This window comes from Vicia villosa, unplaced genomic scaffold (genome assembly GCF_029867415.1).
Source record: "Vicia villosa cultivar HV-30 ecotype Madison, WI unplaced genomic scaffold, Vvil1.0 ctg.001324F_1_1, whole genome shotgun sequence".
In the NCBI taxonomy this organism is placed as follows: Eukaryota; Viridiplantae; Streptophyta; class Magnoliopsida; order Fabales; family Fabaceae; genus Vicia; species Vicia villosa.
In genome coordinates, this window is record NW_026705575.1 from 223,591 (window position 1) to 238,649 (window position 15,059).

A 15,059-nucleotide genomic window follows, 5' to 3' on the forward strand; every position below is an offset into this window, starting at 1 on the left:
CAACGCAGCCTCCATATCTAGCTTATGGGAAAATTGAAATAAGAACAACCCCTCCACCGCCTGCTTGATAATGACCCCCTTGACCGGTCTCCACATATCCGCCACTCTCTTCTTCATAGACATTACACGAATCAGTTTATCACACAAAAATCTTCCTACGAGACACAATCTTAGATCGCCGACTTCTTCACCATCTTCATCCACATCAAAACAAAACCCCCTTCCTCCTCGTCCCCTTCTAGCGATAACTCATTGACATTCAGATCTGCCATTCTGTAAGATAACTCGAAAGATCGGACCAAAAACCAGGAAAAGAAAGAGAAATGAATGATCCAGAAAAACAAGCTTCTCAGTGGGAGAAGTATGACCAAACCCTAACAGAACTAGGAAAAACTATATCTTATTTAAAGGAGTAATAATTAGTGAGTGGGTTTTACAACATAACTTGCCATTGAATTTTTCCCGTGATGATATTAACACTAATATTTTTTATATAATGAATTTTTCCCGTGATGATGTTAACACTAATATTTTTCCCGCAATTTTTTTGTCTTAAATAACACTGTTAATAAACTCTCTTTTTAAGAATATTAATGAATTTATCACGCAATTAATGATCCTTAACCAATGCCCCCGGGGCACTGGTTAGCATTGCCCAAAATCTTTTTAAGAAAAACATCATCTTTATAATGGTAGTCAATACTATTAAGTACTATTAAGTAACAGTTTCAATTCTGCATTGAACAACAGTGCCTTCAAGTTCATATGTTACCATGTCTCGTGTGTTTCTATTATTTCACAAATTAGTGTAAGAAAATCATAATTAGAACCTGCGAGACTCCCCTCCAATACTCCGATTGACGAAATTGTTTGCCAGAAACTTGTTCTTTGTAAGTGAATCTCTCAAGCTATCTTAAGTTGATCATAGTCAAGTTATGCCCACTTAAATTTTCTGCAGCTCAGAAACTGAAGATTAGGTGTAGCACATGAAATCCATGTATCACAAGATCTTCATGGCACAACGCAATTTAAAGCCGCGTAAACTTCACTTTTTATCAAAAATCAATACCACTGGCTAAATGCTCCGCCTTGAGCAGCAGGATAAAAATCAATAACCACTGGCTACCTGCTTCGTCTTGAGCAGCATCAACTTTCCTTGCTATGTATTGAAGCTTTAGTTGCATCCCATTAGAACCTTCAATCACATCATCTTCTATCCTCTCGCTTTTATAGTTTGGATTTCTCCACGGATAACTTGAAGCCGCATACTAATTCAAAATAGATGCATTCCTAACCACTCTCCGTTGTTCGATTTCTGCTGCCACCCCACAGTTCTTATAATGCATTGTAGAACCAACAAATTTTTTGGGACTTGCAACAAGACCTGTAGAAATTAAACCATGAATGTACATTGGACGAGTACCAATATAATTCCTAAAATCTATGTAAAATTAGCCTATTTTATACGATAAATTCTTAACTCGAAGGTATTTGTGTTGTGACGGTTTAATGCCAATTTGTACATACTCAAGTTAGTAATCAGACCTTGAACATTTTGAGGAGTTTGTAAAGGAAGTCGGGTCATCGAAAGAATAACACTACTCCTATCTACAGGTGGTTTCTCAACTTCTTTGATGCAACATTTGGATAAATCCTCTGCAACCTCAGTTTTATTCTGCATTGTGTTATCATAATACAACACACACGCTATGCATTTACAGACAGTAGGAAGTTTTAAAGCAAACAAAGGGGTGTCTTTTAAATTGGCATTTGTCAAGATTAAATAACGGCATTGGCCAAAGAGGAAACTGGAAATTAAAAAAAACAGTAAGAAAATTAGGATACCCAGGCAACGAAGACGCATGTTGTCGCTCAGGTGGAGCAACATCTCCCCTTTTCCATAATGCTCCTCAAGATATGCAAATTGCTTCTTGAAAAGGTCTACAATACTACTCAAAATGGATTGGGAACCAAGGGGCGAAATCAGAGACTGAACTTACACAATACATATATTACGGGAAAAAACATACAAATAAATATATCCAAAAATACAATCCATAAAGAATGAATTTGTAGTTAAAATTATGTTTCGGTAATAGCATAATCAGGTAAATTTTTGAAAAGAAAACTAATAGTGATATCTTGAGTGTGTGGAAAAGAAATAGAAAATGTGCATAAGTTATATGCAAATAAATAAGGCACAGGTTTAGACAAATGCCAATAATTATCCAAATTTACAAACTGTTGAGTAACAACATCAAGTGAAACAAATAATGAAATGAGTTCATAAAGTGCTTAAACCAATGCAAAAAGAATTGTTATGTGAAACAAAAATATGGGTAGAGGTTTAAACAAAACCTTGGATACATGAAACCCGTTGGCTGTGATCCCTTTAAAAATTCCTTTAACATCTTCGGATGGTACTCCAATATTTCTCGATATATAAGCTCTCTTACATCTTGCTTTGTTATCCTCCGCCTCTCAAATTCAAATTCCATCTTAGTAACTGGCTGAGCAGAAGGTTCTCTCTCGACCTTGGTCAAGCCTTTAAAATTAGAATCTGCTAGGGCCTTCCATTATTACACATAAGATACACGGTTAACCAGATATAACCAGAGAGAAATTGAAGAACAGATAGTTGGACGTCAATATTCAACCTCTTCAGCAGTAGGCCGATCTTTAGCCTCAAATGCCAACATTCTTTCTAACAGTCGTAGAGAAAGGGGGTATGTATCCGAAAATTTATGCGCGAAAGGAAGTGGCTTCTTCTTACGCACGTTGCTCAAGTATCTCCGAGCTTTCTCATTCCATACCTATTAATTAACATATTTTCAATAAGTAACAAAATAAATTAAACAAATCTGTACGAAGAAGAAAAGCTTAACGAAAAACCCTTGCAATGGAATCAGGAGATGGTGTTCCAAGAAAATCAGTCATGATATCCAATTGATGGACAACATTCTTCGCAGGGAACAGAGGTTTTCCGGTAAAAAGTTCTGCAAATATACAGCCAATGCTCCACATGTCTATAGCTGGTCTATACTGGAAAATAAAAGGTTTTCAATAATATATAGTGAGATATACACAAATGAAAAAATACGTTAAAGATCTTCACTTAACTAGCTTGATCAACCTACTATTTGATAAGACTAAAAATTAAACATTTCAATAGTAAATGAGCTTTTGAAAGAACTTTGCACAGAGTCGATCTTCTTCCATAAATTTAAGTTCAGAGTTCTACAAATAATCTATTTGTTTAACAAAAAGATAAACTAAAGTCAAAATGTTTATGTCTTAAAGTCCAAATAAGCTCTTCTGATTGGTCTTAATAAACAAATTTGCAAGTGTTGAGATGAAGATCAGTAAATACACAATACTTCAATATTCTCTAGAAAGTTGAATCATTTCATACCACAAGTGATATGTCTACTTGTGTACTTCTATCAGGAAGGATGGATTTAAACTACAACACATAACCATGAATCATAATTTAGATGTATACTAAAACATATAAACCAAACCTGAAACCATGTAATTGATTATCAATGTTGCTGTAAATACAGAGACGCACGAAAATAATGAAAGTACCTTATAGGACTACCACAAAAAAAATTTGAATGTATATTGATTGTGAAATAATGGATACCAACCTGTATTAGATAATCTGTTCCAATTAGCCCTACGTGAACTGATATCCTGCGACAGCTGCATAATCAGAGCCGAATTCCAGTTTATGAGCTACTCGATATTATAACTGCAAACAAAGAAGCTACAACAGCTCAATGGGTTGTGATAACATCCAATCGATTTCCATAACCTGCAAAGCAACACCGACAATGACAACAACCTGCACAAACCGACATTGTTTAACGATCAGCTATGTAGTACAAAATGTTACATAGTATTTATGCGACACTAACACCCCCAAGCAAACCAGCATTGCTATAGCGTTGTTATGATAATATACATAGTGTAAATTAAACATGTTCGCATTTTATGTACGTAGATACACTCATTCATCAGTTTCCTTTCTGATTCCTTCAATTTCTGCACCCAATTTTTCACATGAATTTTCAGATTCAAGAATTTCAATTGAATGTAAAACAATAAAAGCGAAAACTGAACCTCGAAAATATGAGCAGAGTCAGCGTCTTCTTCGTTGGAGGAGGATGCTTATGAAACAGAGAAAGAGATCCATCATGACGGGAAACTCGCAAAATCAATTATGAAAATAGGGAGCCCTTGTTATGCTAAATTCAAATTCAAAATAAACTTTCAAAATTTACAATTACAAAGCATAAAATTTGGTTCATACCTTAGCCTAAGAAATCCAGTCCAACCAAATTTAAATACTTTAAAACCACAAAGATTCTAAGAAGAAGAAACACAAATAGAAGAAGAAATTAGTTGATATCATAAACCCTAAATTCATCACAAACCCAAAAATCTTCATCACCATTTCCCCAATTCACACAAAACCTTCAGAAATGTAGAAGAAGACAAAGGATCTGTAAAACCACAAAAATTCAAAGAGAACGAAAAAATAAAAATCATAAAGATCTCACTGATTCCAAACATCAAAGCTCTCATTACATCAGCTTCATCAAGTCAACAAATTTCCTCACAAACACATCAAACCTGCATAAACTGAACCCCCGATTTTGCACAAACTAACAAATTAACATCATAGCATCAGTTTCCTTCACAAAACCAACACAACAACTTTCAACGGTTCATCAAACATCATATTTTCATCAACTCATCAAAACTTCAATAATCCAAACCTTTAAACGTCCATGCAACAGTTTCTCCACAATAGAATCGCACAAGAATCAAGAAGAAGAAACGCAAATAGAAGAATAATTCGGAGGAGAAGAAAACTGAATCGAAATCTTGGAAGCAAGAAGTTAGAGAGTGTCCCTGAAATTTGTTGTCTCCGATTTTCTCTTCAATTTTGTCTTCACTCGCCTCTTTCAACAAATCTTTGAGAAGCTCAAGCGTCGCAGAGTAATGGTTGAATGAGAAGAATGAGAAACCTAAATTCAAATTGGAACTTTATCGTGAAAAAAATCGAGAAACAGCCATAAATTTTGGCTGCTATCTTGTGTGGAAAAAGAAAAAAAATGGGAAATGGGGAATGTATCCCAATAGACAGTCATATGAAGGGGTTGAAGTGTTTCACGTGAAAATTAAATAAAAAAATATAAAAAACCAATAATAAGTAATAAAAACAAAAATAGAAATATTACTTTAAATGAAAACTTTAAAAATAGCATGGTACCTAGAATGATGTCACTTGGCAGACTTGGCAAAATTCTCATCTTGCTTTTTTATTATGAATGATTTAATTAAAGGGTTAAAAGTAATTTACTCCCTACAATATAGGCGTGTTTTAGTTTACCCCCTTTAATTTTTTTTTAAAAACTTCCTTGAAATATTAAAATTATAAGTCTTTTGCCCCCCAGATGGCAAAATTACTCCCTGTAAAAGTTTTTTTTTTCATTTACAACCCTGGTTTTTACACGCTTAGGGGGTGCCCCAAAATTTTAGGGGGGTATTTAATTTTTTTTAAAGGGGGGTAAATCAAAGCACGCCTATATTGCAGGGGGATAAACCACTATTAACCCTAAATAAAAAATATGAATTCTAAAAGGATTAAGTTGAATCCTCGAGGTATCAAATGTGTTTTATAAGCTTTGCACCTAACAGTAAAATATATATAGACTTTTAAATTTAGAGTCTAATATAACCTTTAAATTCCGAGATGTGGAATTTTAGAACCTTATCGCAGAGGATAAGGAATTCGATATTCCCGCAAATGAAGAACCTCGTGAGAAAGGTTCTTAACAGACTGTTGGAACACAAATCGAAAGTTCGTCACAGATTGTTGAAAAATAACACGAACATAGGATAAGCAGCATAGTCTGAAAGACTTAACGATCAAGGACCAAACAAAATCAATAGTCAATTTATTTCATTTATTTGATAGAATGAAATAGTGAGAATTTTGTTCGTAAGGTTTTTATTGCTCAAGTGGAAGACGATCCTAAGACTTATAAGGAAACAACAACTTCATAGAACTCCGGTTTTGGAAGGATGATATCCAAGACGAAATTGATTCAACAATGCCAAACCATATTTGAGAACTTGTCGATCTACCTAACGGATCAAGACCTATTGGATGCAAGTGAGTGTTTAGAAGGAAGTATCATAGTGATGGTACACTAAACACCTACAAGGATAGAATAATGACCAAGAGTTTGGAAAAAAGGAAGGTGTTTATTGGTTCAACACGTATGCACTAGTATAGCAAGCACAACGAAAATTGGAGTTTCGTTTGCATTATTTTCTTTGCATGATCTTATAGTTCATCAAATGGAGATCTCGATGAGGAGATTTACATGGAAAAATCAGAAGGTTATATGCTTCCTGGTAATGAACAAAAGGTATGAAAGCTTGTCAAATCCTTGTATGGATTAAAACAAGCAGTGAAACAATGACATCAAAAGTTTGACTCTGTCATTGCAAAGTTCAAAAAATTAAAAAGGAGACACATAACTTAGGGAGACTTTTCAATCTTATCAAAACACAAATTCAAAGAGTTTGTCATCATCAAAAAGGGGGAGATTGTGAAGAATACATCTTATATCTAGTTTTGATGATGACAAGGATTATCAAAGAAGAAAAGGATCAATAGTGTCATGTACATCAAAGATGAAGTTGATTAAGAAGGTTGAACATAAAAATTCAAGTGAGAATTTGAGAAAAGTGAACAAAACTAAGATACTCATTGCAATTTATGCTATATATATTACTCTAAATTTCTCATAATTTCATCTCTCACTTCATCTAAAAAACCTTCTTGCATCATCATGCATGATTATCTAAAAATATTCTTCATCTAATTCTTGTTGCAAGTGTTTGTACACAAAGTTGTGTGAGAATATTGTGATATTCCTTTGTCTCTATGTTGATTACATGTTGATCATTAGCAACGAGATGAATTGAATCTTAGAAACAAAGAGGTTTCTAACTTCCACATTCAAGATGAAAAATCTTGAAATAGTGAACACTCTTTTTGATCAAAGTAAAGCGAAAGAGTGGGGTATAAAACATAGTCAAACACACTATATTGAGAAAACTTCCACATTCAAGATGAAAGATCTTGGACTAGTTGACACTCTTTTGGGGATCAAAGTAATACAAAAATAACGGGGTTATGAACTTAGTCAAATACACTTTGTTGAGAAAGTTCTTGATAAGTTCAAACGGCCACGTTTTAAAAAAAAGTGAATATTCAATTTAATCTTAGTGTCAAAATGATGATGGAAGAGTTATGGCTATATTAGAATACACAAGTGAAATTGGTTTTCTAATGCAATGTACTATATGCGATATAGCAGTTTCCAATAATAAACGAGTAAATTTACTAGCAATCCAAATGGTGAGGATTGGAAGACCACCACAAAGATTTTTCATTATCTTTTAAAACCAAAATCTTGATCTTCATTATGGTAGGTTTCCTACCATATTAGAAGAATGTACCAATAAGATTTGGATATCGAGCGCTGGGGATTATAAATTTATAAATTCGTGGATATTTACACTAGCTGGATTTAATTTCTTGGACGAGCAAGAAATAAACATGCATCACTTTCTAAACCATGGAATAAAAGTTTATGGCTCTCGCTTCCGCTGGTAAAGAATTTGAATGGTTAAGGGATTATAAGTTGGAAGTTCCATTGGTTAAAGACAATATTTTAAAGGTGTTGGCACATTGCGATAGTCAGGCCATTTTAGTTAGAGCATTCAGCAAAGTGTATAATGGAAAGTCTAGGCACCGAGGCCTTAGATATTATTTCATGAGAAAATTAATTAAGGATATAATCATTTCACCCACATACATACGATCGATCTATAATTTGGGAAAATCATTTACTAAGCTACTGGTCAGAGACTTAGTATAGACAACCTCGAGAGGTATGAGGTTGAAACTCCTTGAGCAAGAGTTCCGACAACGGCGACAACCCAGTCTTATGTTAACATAATATTAACCTCAAGATTCAATGGGTAAAAATAAGTCGTGGATTTGGATAATTATCAAACATTTCGTGATAATTATCAAACATTTCAAACTCTTAATGAAGTTCAATACCGAGGGTACATGTCTCATGGAAAAAGACATAATATGAACTTCACCTATGTGAATTTTGAGATGGTGCCGTCTCAAAGTGAGAGTTAGAGTTTCTCTCATGAAAAATTCATGAAACAGCATAGCATATGACCATAAATAAGTGCTAAGCGAGATATGTAGAGGAATAACCTTTAAAGAGTGTGTGTAAGGTAACGCCGGTCTAATCACATGGATTAATGGTTTAAAAGCATTGCTACCTAGTATTTCAATTAAACTTTGGGTTATTCTCACTAAGGTTAAGTTTTAAATCGAAAGATACCTAGTTGTATTAACACTCTTTATATCTTTATTTCTGGAATGAGTTTTTGTCATTATTAGAACAAGTGGGGGATTGTTGGAAATTATAAAATAATAATTCCCATAGTGTGTTCTAATTTGACAAAAAAGGAGAATAGATTTTTGATTGTTGCATAAAATTTATTTTTCGAATTCAAATTTACAACACTTCATGAATGGGTGTCTTGTGTCATTATAGGTGAAACATTGCAATATATGGTGAAAATGTGTTGTTTTATCAAGAAATACAAACTTATGAAACAACACATGCCTGACCTATTAATATACATTTATGAATCCAAAATGAAACACACAAAAATCATAAATCCTCTTCCAGACACTCTTCCTTGCATACGAGTTATTTACCGGTCTTGTACAGACTCGAATAAGGCTGACATTATCCTAAGTATTCATTCACTATTTAGCCTGAATCATTTTGATCTTTTAGATATTTCTAACACAACAACGTTTCAAAAAGATAGCAAGCAACTTTTTATAAAATAAAGATGATATATAAGTTGATAATATCATATATGAACTTCAACATAAGCAACTTTTTATAAAATAAAGATGATATATAAGTTGATAATATCATATATGAACTTCAACATAACTAAACATCCAAGTCAAAAATTAAAATGGGTTAAACTGTGGCTAGTTGTACAAACTTCAACCCCTTAAATAAAAATCGAGAAAATGGCAAAAATTAATATTACTATGTCCTACTTCCTATGCTTTGATCACACTACATAAATCTTACAAATCGTCCCGTCCTCCGAGAAAAATGAATGATTGCATATGATAATGGTCAAAACAGCAGCCAAATCAAGGTTGCATAGCCTATACAAAGGTCCTATCATTAAATAATAGATTTCATAGCAATATATCATTATTAGCATACAAATAAATGAAGTCTGTTGACAATACCATGCATCTTATGAAAGATCTACACATGCTAACAAATTGTAAAGAGTAGAAGAGAGCTTACTTTCAACAAGTTGAAACTAAACTTTCCACGTATTCCATGACAGAAAACCAACATAATTTGTCTGCAATTGTAGTTCTCCTTACTCTCTTTTCTCTCTGTTTGTATATAAGTACTTGATTATCATCATAATTTGCCAATATACATATATCTCCATTCTTAAAAAGGTACAACGGCACCAAAATAAGTACTAATTTGACTTAGATAGTCGTCTGTTTGAATGTCTTGTATGTAATTTTATATAACATCATCTAAGGCTTTTGAACTTCAAACTCCTTCATCTGCCATACAACAAATTCATATCTCTTTAAATCATGCAGGAAACAAAGGCAGCCCATTAGAACATTAAGTGTTGGCTGAAAGAGTGGCACCTCATTAAAACCCAGAGGCAGCAAAAACTTTGTGGATGTCTCGGTTGAAAGATCAAGCAAAACAATAACAAATTGTTGGGCATTTGAAAAATAATTAAAACTATTTTTTATGTTTGATATTTTTATTTAAATTATATTTTTTGTATTATTTGTCACGAAATCCAAAAGAATGTACTAGAATGTTTGTTTGTCACATTCTTAACCAAATGTATAGATACTTATACTTAGAAGTTTATTCAAGTAGGTTCTAAAATTATTAAACAATGTGTTTTTGTTCAGGTATTCTCAAATTGCTTGAGATCAAGTGGTAGGACAGGAATAATCGCGTCGGAGGAAGAGGATATGCCAGTGGCAGTAGAAGAAAGTTATTCTGGAAACTACATTGTTGTATTTGATCCACTTGATGGTTCATCCAATCTTGATGCTGCAGTCTCAACTGGTTCGATTTTCGGGATTTACAGCCCCAATGACGAGTGTCTTCCTGAGTTTGGTGATGACTCTGATGACAACACAGTAAGTGATAATTTGGAATTGAATGTTTCTTCATGGCCGAACTCGAACCAATTGAATCATGATTCAAAAGTCTCTGTTGTGGTTTTTAAAATATATCCTCTGATGTTCCTGTATAACTACCAACTGAGCTGAGTTAACGAGACTTCTAAAATATCGCCTAACACAATGTATATGTATATGTTTATTGCAGCTTGGCACAGAAGAACAAAGGTGCATTGTGAATGTGTGTCAACCAGGAAGCAACCTTCTCGCCGCTGGCTACTGCATGTATTCGAGTTCAGTAATCTTTGTTCTTACCATAGGCAAAGGAGTGTTTGTATTCACATTAGATCCAATGTACGGAGAGTTCGTTTTGACTCAAGAGAATCTCCAAATACCGAAATCAGGGAAAATCTATTCTTTCAATGAAGGGAACTATGTTAGGATCCCGAAATTCCAAAACAGAAATTAAAGAAATAAAACAGTAAAACTTTAGGAAATAAGCGGAATTTGATTAATGATGAAATATAAGATGCAGAAAGGGAAGAATCCCAATCTACCCCAGAGCCAAGCTCCTACAGAGAACAATATTCTCTGTCCATAACTAAAACAAATGATTTCTCCCCGATACCTATACTCTTACTTTCCACCCTCTTAATAACCAACTCTACCCGTTCTCTCTCCTGTAACTAACTATCTCCTCTAATCTTCTACTTTTGATTACTCCAAATGGGCCTAAGCCAATTGGGCTTACACACACATATTTGGTACCTAACAATACCACCCCCTTAAAATGTGCCTTGTCCTCAAGGCAGAGAAAAAAGAATTCACTTTCCAGTAGCTGCTGCCTTGTTATAACCTGCAGTATTGAACAGAGATTTTGGTTGCTTGATAAACTCTGCTGTTCCACTAGAGGCTTCCTCCCTTGTTGGTGCTGAGACATTTGTATACTCATAGTATTGAATTCTTGTGTGGTTTGGGCCTGAACATTTTCCATAGATCCTATACTTGAGCAACACAATAAAAGTTGCAACGAACTGTTGCTTCCATTCAAACTCCCAGATTTTAAAACCTGGTGCTGCCCCATAAACACATTCTCCAATGGTGGGTTTAAGAAAACACATATGATTGATCTGAACGGTGGGGATATTGACCCAATCATGAAAAAACATTATTTTCCACTGAAATAAAAATTGACCCATGGTAGTTCTTCTAAAAACTCTCCTTGTACAATAGTTGAAAATTAGGGTCCTTCCACCTGGGTCCCACTGTTCAAAGGTTGATGATCCGGTTTCAACCCTTTGAACCACCCAAACAATTTCCCCCGCTCTACATTTGCATCGTAGCCTGCTACTTTTTTCAACTTGCTGAGGAAATAGACCCTCATCCATCGCAACAACCCGATTCACTTGAATAACAAGCTTAGTTGATGCTTCCAGCCTAACTATGGTTGCATCTCCTATACTCTCCAGCATCATGTCAACACCATTTGTTATAGAGTTTCCAAACAACAAAACAAAATTTGCAGCTCTAACCAAGTAAATGGCAGTGAGGGAAGAGCACATATACTCATTTATCATGGACTCATGTTGTAGGTGTGCACTCTGATAATTTGTGTATTGGAATAAACTTTCTTCATAGGTTACATGATTTGCTTCCATATCCATGAAGTAGGAAATAAAGCTTTTAAGTGTATCAAGTAGCCCCCGAAAAATTGAGAGATATTGAGTGAACAAAACATATGTGGAGGATTGCTTCATTGCCTTCTCAAATTTTCTATATTGAAATTGGGACTTACCATGCAATGATGGGAGCAAAGAATTCCATGAACCATCCAAGGTATGTACCCACTTGGCAGTAGCATAGATAGACATCTGTAAAGCACTTAGTACCTTGACATGGTTATATACCCACTTGGCAATAGCATATGTAACCATCTGTAAGGCACTTAAAAGAGTATTTCTTCCATTTCTTGTGGAGTATGGAACTGAAGGATATTTTTCCCCAATAGTATTGAAATGCAATACTTCTATAAAGGCTCTAGTTAGGGGCAATGGGAAAACACAACATATTTGGTCAACACAATTTTTTTCCCAATTCTCAAGTGGTGTTTCTGGGGTTGGGTCCCATATACTACAAACCCATTTTTCTTGAACCCCATAACTATCAACAACTTGGGTCAGACCCATTAAATTAAAGAATTCACCCAACTTACCTAAAGACAAGTTTGCCCTTCTATCACCCTCTTTCACTCGACCCGGATTCTCCATCATAAGCACCCAACGTAACTCGTTCTGCAGTGATGGCATCGTAACTATACGGTGGACGGCAATTGACTGTTTCAAGTGTGGAGGGACTGTCTTAGGCATTTCTCCGACCATGGTGGAGCCCCATGCCCTTTGAATCTTCTTCGCTGCACAGTATAGTTTTCGGTGTGATTCTTTTTGAGAAAAGGAAAAGATGATTGAATCCTTCAGAGATGAAGAATCGATGGTGTCATTGTCAAACTTAGACCTATAATTATCTAAGCGGTCGTAACTCACCTTCACCCCTTTTTTGCGAGACTTACGATTGTTTTCCCCTTCGACTCCCATCATCATCAGTTGCTTCTTACCGTTTACCCTTGGAAACTCTTCCAACAATTTTTGTTGTGGTGGACTCTTCACATGGTGTTTAACATCTGGCGGCTTTGGTGGTTTCCTCACTAAAGAGGGTATTGTCCAGCTTGATCTTGTTTTGATCGGTGGGGGTTGCAAGATTCGCCGCGGTAGTGCCGTTACAAATCGTCCGGCGTATGTCGGCTTCAATGGTGATCTCAAGTATGATTTATGTGCACATACTCTCTCCACCATTGTGCTTGATACGTTTATCTTCTCAAACCTTCCTGATTCAACACACCCTTTGAATTCTTTCACTTCCTTGCTTCCTGTGATATCCATATTGAGAAATATCGCCATTGACCGTAGTGGTTCTTGCATCTTCTTAGTTTCAAGGGTTAATCCTTTGACGTCGGTTCCTTTGCACCAATCAGTAGTTGAGATCTCCTCTTCTTCATTCCTCTTGTCAACTAACATCTGGTCTTCCTCTATCACCGATTCAACACCACTATTCTTTGACTCCTCATTATTTTCAGTTAGAATGTGGTCATCGCCCTGGTTCTCCTCATCCTCTGCAACTTCAAGCATATCCCACAGATCTGGGATGAAATTCTTGATAAAGGCCATTTCAAATTCCTTCCATGTTGCACTTTGATGGTTTTTCTTCCAAGAATACCACCATAAAGAAGCTTCTCCTCTCAATGCAAACAGAGTCACCCAGTCTACTTTCATCTTTTCTGAAATCCAGCGGTTGGCTTCAAAGTACCGATCCAACTGGATCAGCCACCAGTAAGCGTCTTCCGTTCCATCAAAGATTGGAAGTACCTTCTCCGACAACGTCACTGGCTCTTCCTCGATGCATCCGGTAGGTCGGACCATTGTTAGGATCCCGAAATTCCAAAACAGAAATTAAAGAAATAAAACAGTAAAACTTTAGGAAATAAACGGAATTTGATTAATGATGAAATATAAGATGCAGAAAGGGAAGAATCCCAATCTACCCCAGAGCCAAGCTCCTACAGAGAACAATATTCTCTGTCCATAACTAAAACAAATGATTTCTCCCCGATACCTATACTCTTACTTTCCACCCTCTTTATAACCAACTCTACCCGTTCTCTCTCCTGTAACTAACTATCTCCTCTAATCTTCTACTTTTGATTACTCCAAATGGGCCTAAGCCAATTGGGCTTACACACACATATTTGGTACCTAACAAACTACAAGCTGTGGGATGAAAACTTGAAGAAATATATTGATGATCTTAAGGAGCCAGGTCCTAGTGGCAAGCCTTATTCAGCAAGGTATATTGGTAGTTTGGTTGGTGATTTCCACAGGACACTGTTATATGGTGGCATTTATGGATATCCTAGGGACAAGAAAAGTAAGAATGGGAAGCTTAGGCTTTTGTACGAGTGTGCTCCAATGAGCTTCATTGTTGAACAGGCTGGTGGAAAAGGTTCAGATGGTCATCAGAGAGTACTTGACATTCAACCCACAGAAGTAAGTGTAGATTTAATTTATATGTTACTAAAATTCAAATTTTTTAAAACTAGTCCGAACCGGTTGAACCAGGAACCGGCCAGTTTGTCGGTTTTGAACTGCAGTTTGGTTGAACTGAGTTTAACCGGTAAACCGAGCTTTACGAAACCATGCTAAAATCTTTAATAGTTTATGATAAATGGTGTGATGATAGACTTATTCATTTTTTCCATTTTATGGACAGATTCATCAACGTGTTCCACTTTACATTGGGAGCACAGAAGAGGTGGAGAAGGTTGAAAAGTACTTAGCTTAAATGACATACTGATGCAATGAAAGTTGTTTTGTTTAAGAATCTTTTTCTCAATGAAACTAGTCACAATCAAGTGGTTTTAAGGAAGAGTTCTTTTATTTTATTCCTCTCATTTGATTTCTCTGTTCCAAAGAAAAGAAGGGAAACGAATATTTCAAGGTAATTCAGATTAGTTTGCATTTTGCACATAAGCATTTTGTATAAAATTTTGAAGTGCTAATCATGTTTTAGCTGCACAAGTTACCTAGCCTTAAAACTACAAAGAAACAATCATGTCGCTCCATTTCCTGTTCAAAATAACAAAGTGTCTCGATGCAAGTAAAAATTGATCAAATTACTACATATCCGC

At 35.3% G+C, this 15,059-nt stretch overlaps 2 pseudogenes; one reads left to right on the forward strand and one right to left on the reverse strand.

Annotated features, from left to right (window-relative positions):
* Positions 1 to 1,055: 1,055 nt before the first annotated feature.
* On the reverse strand, positions 1,056 to 3,940 carry LOC131634636 (mitogen-activated protein kinase 16-like; annotated as a pseudogene).
* A 6,169-nt stretch (positions 3,941 to 10,109) lies between these two features.
* On the forward strand, positions 10,110 to 14,813 carry LOC131634647 (fructose-1,6-bisphosphatase, chloroplastic-like; annotated as a pseudogene).
* The last annotated feature ends 246 nt before the right edge of the window (positions 14,814 to 15,059 follow it).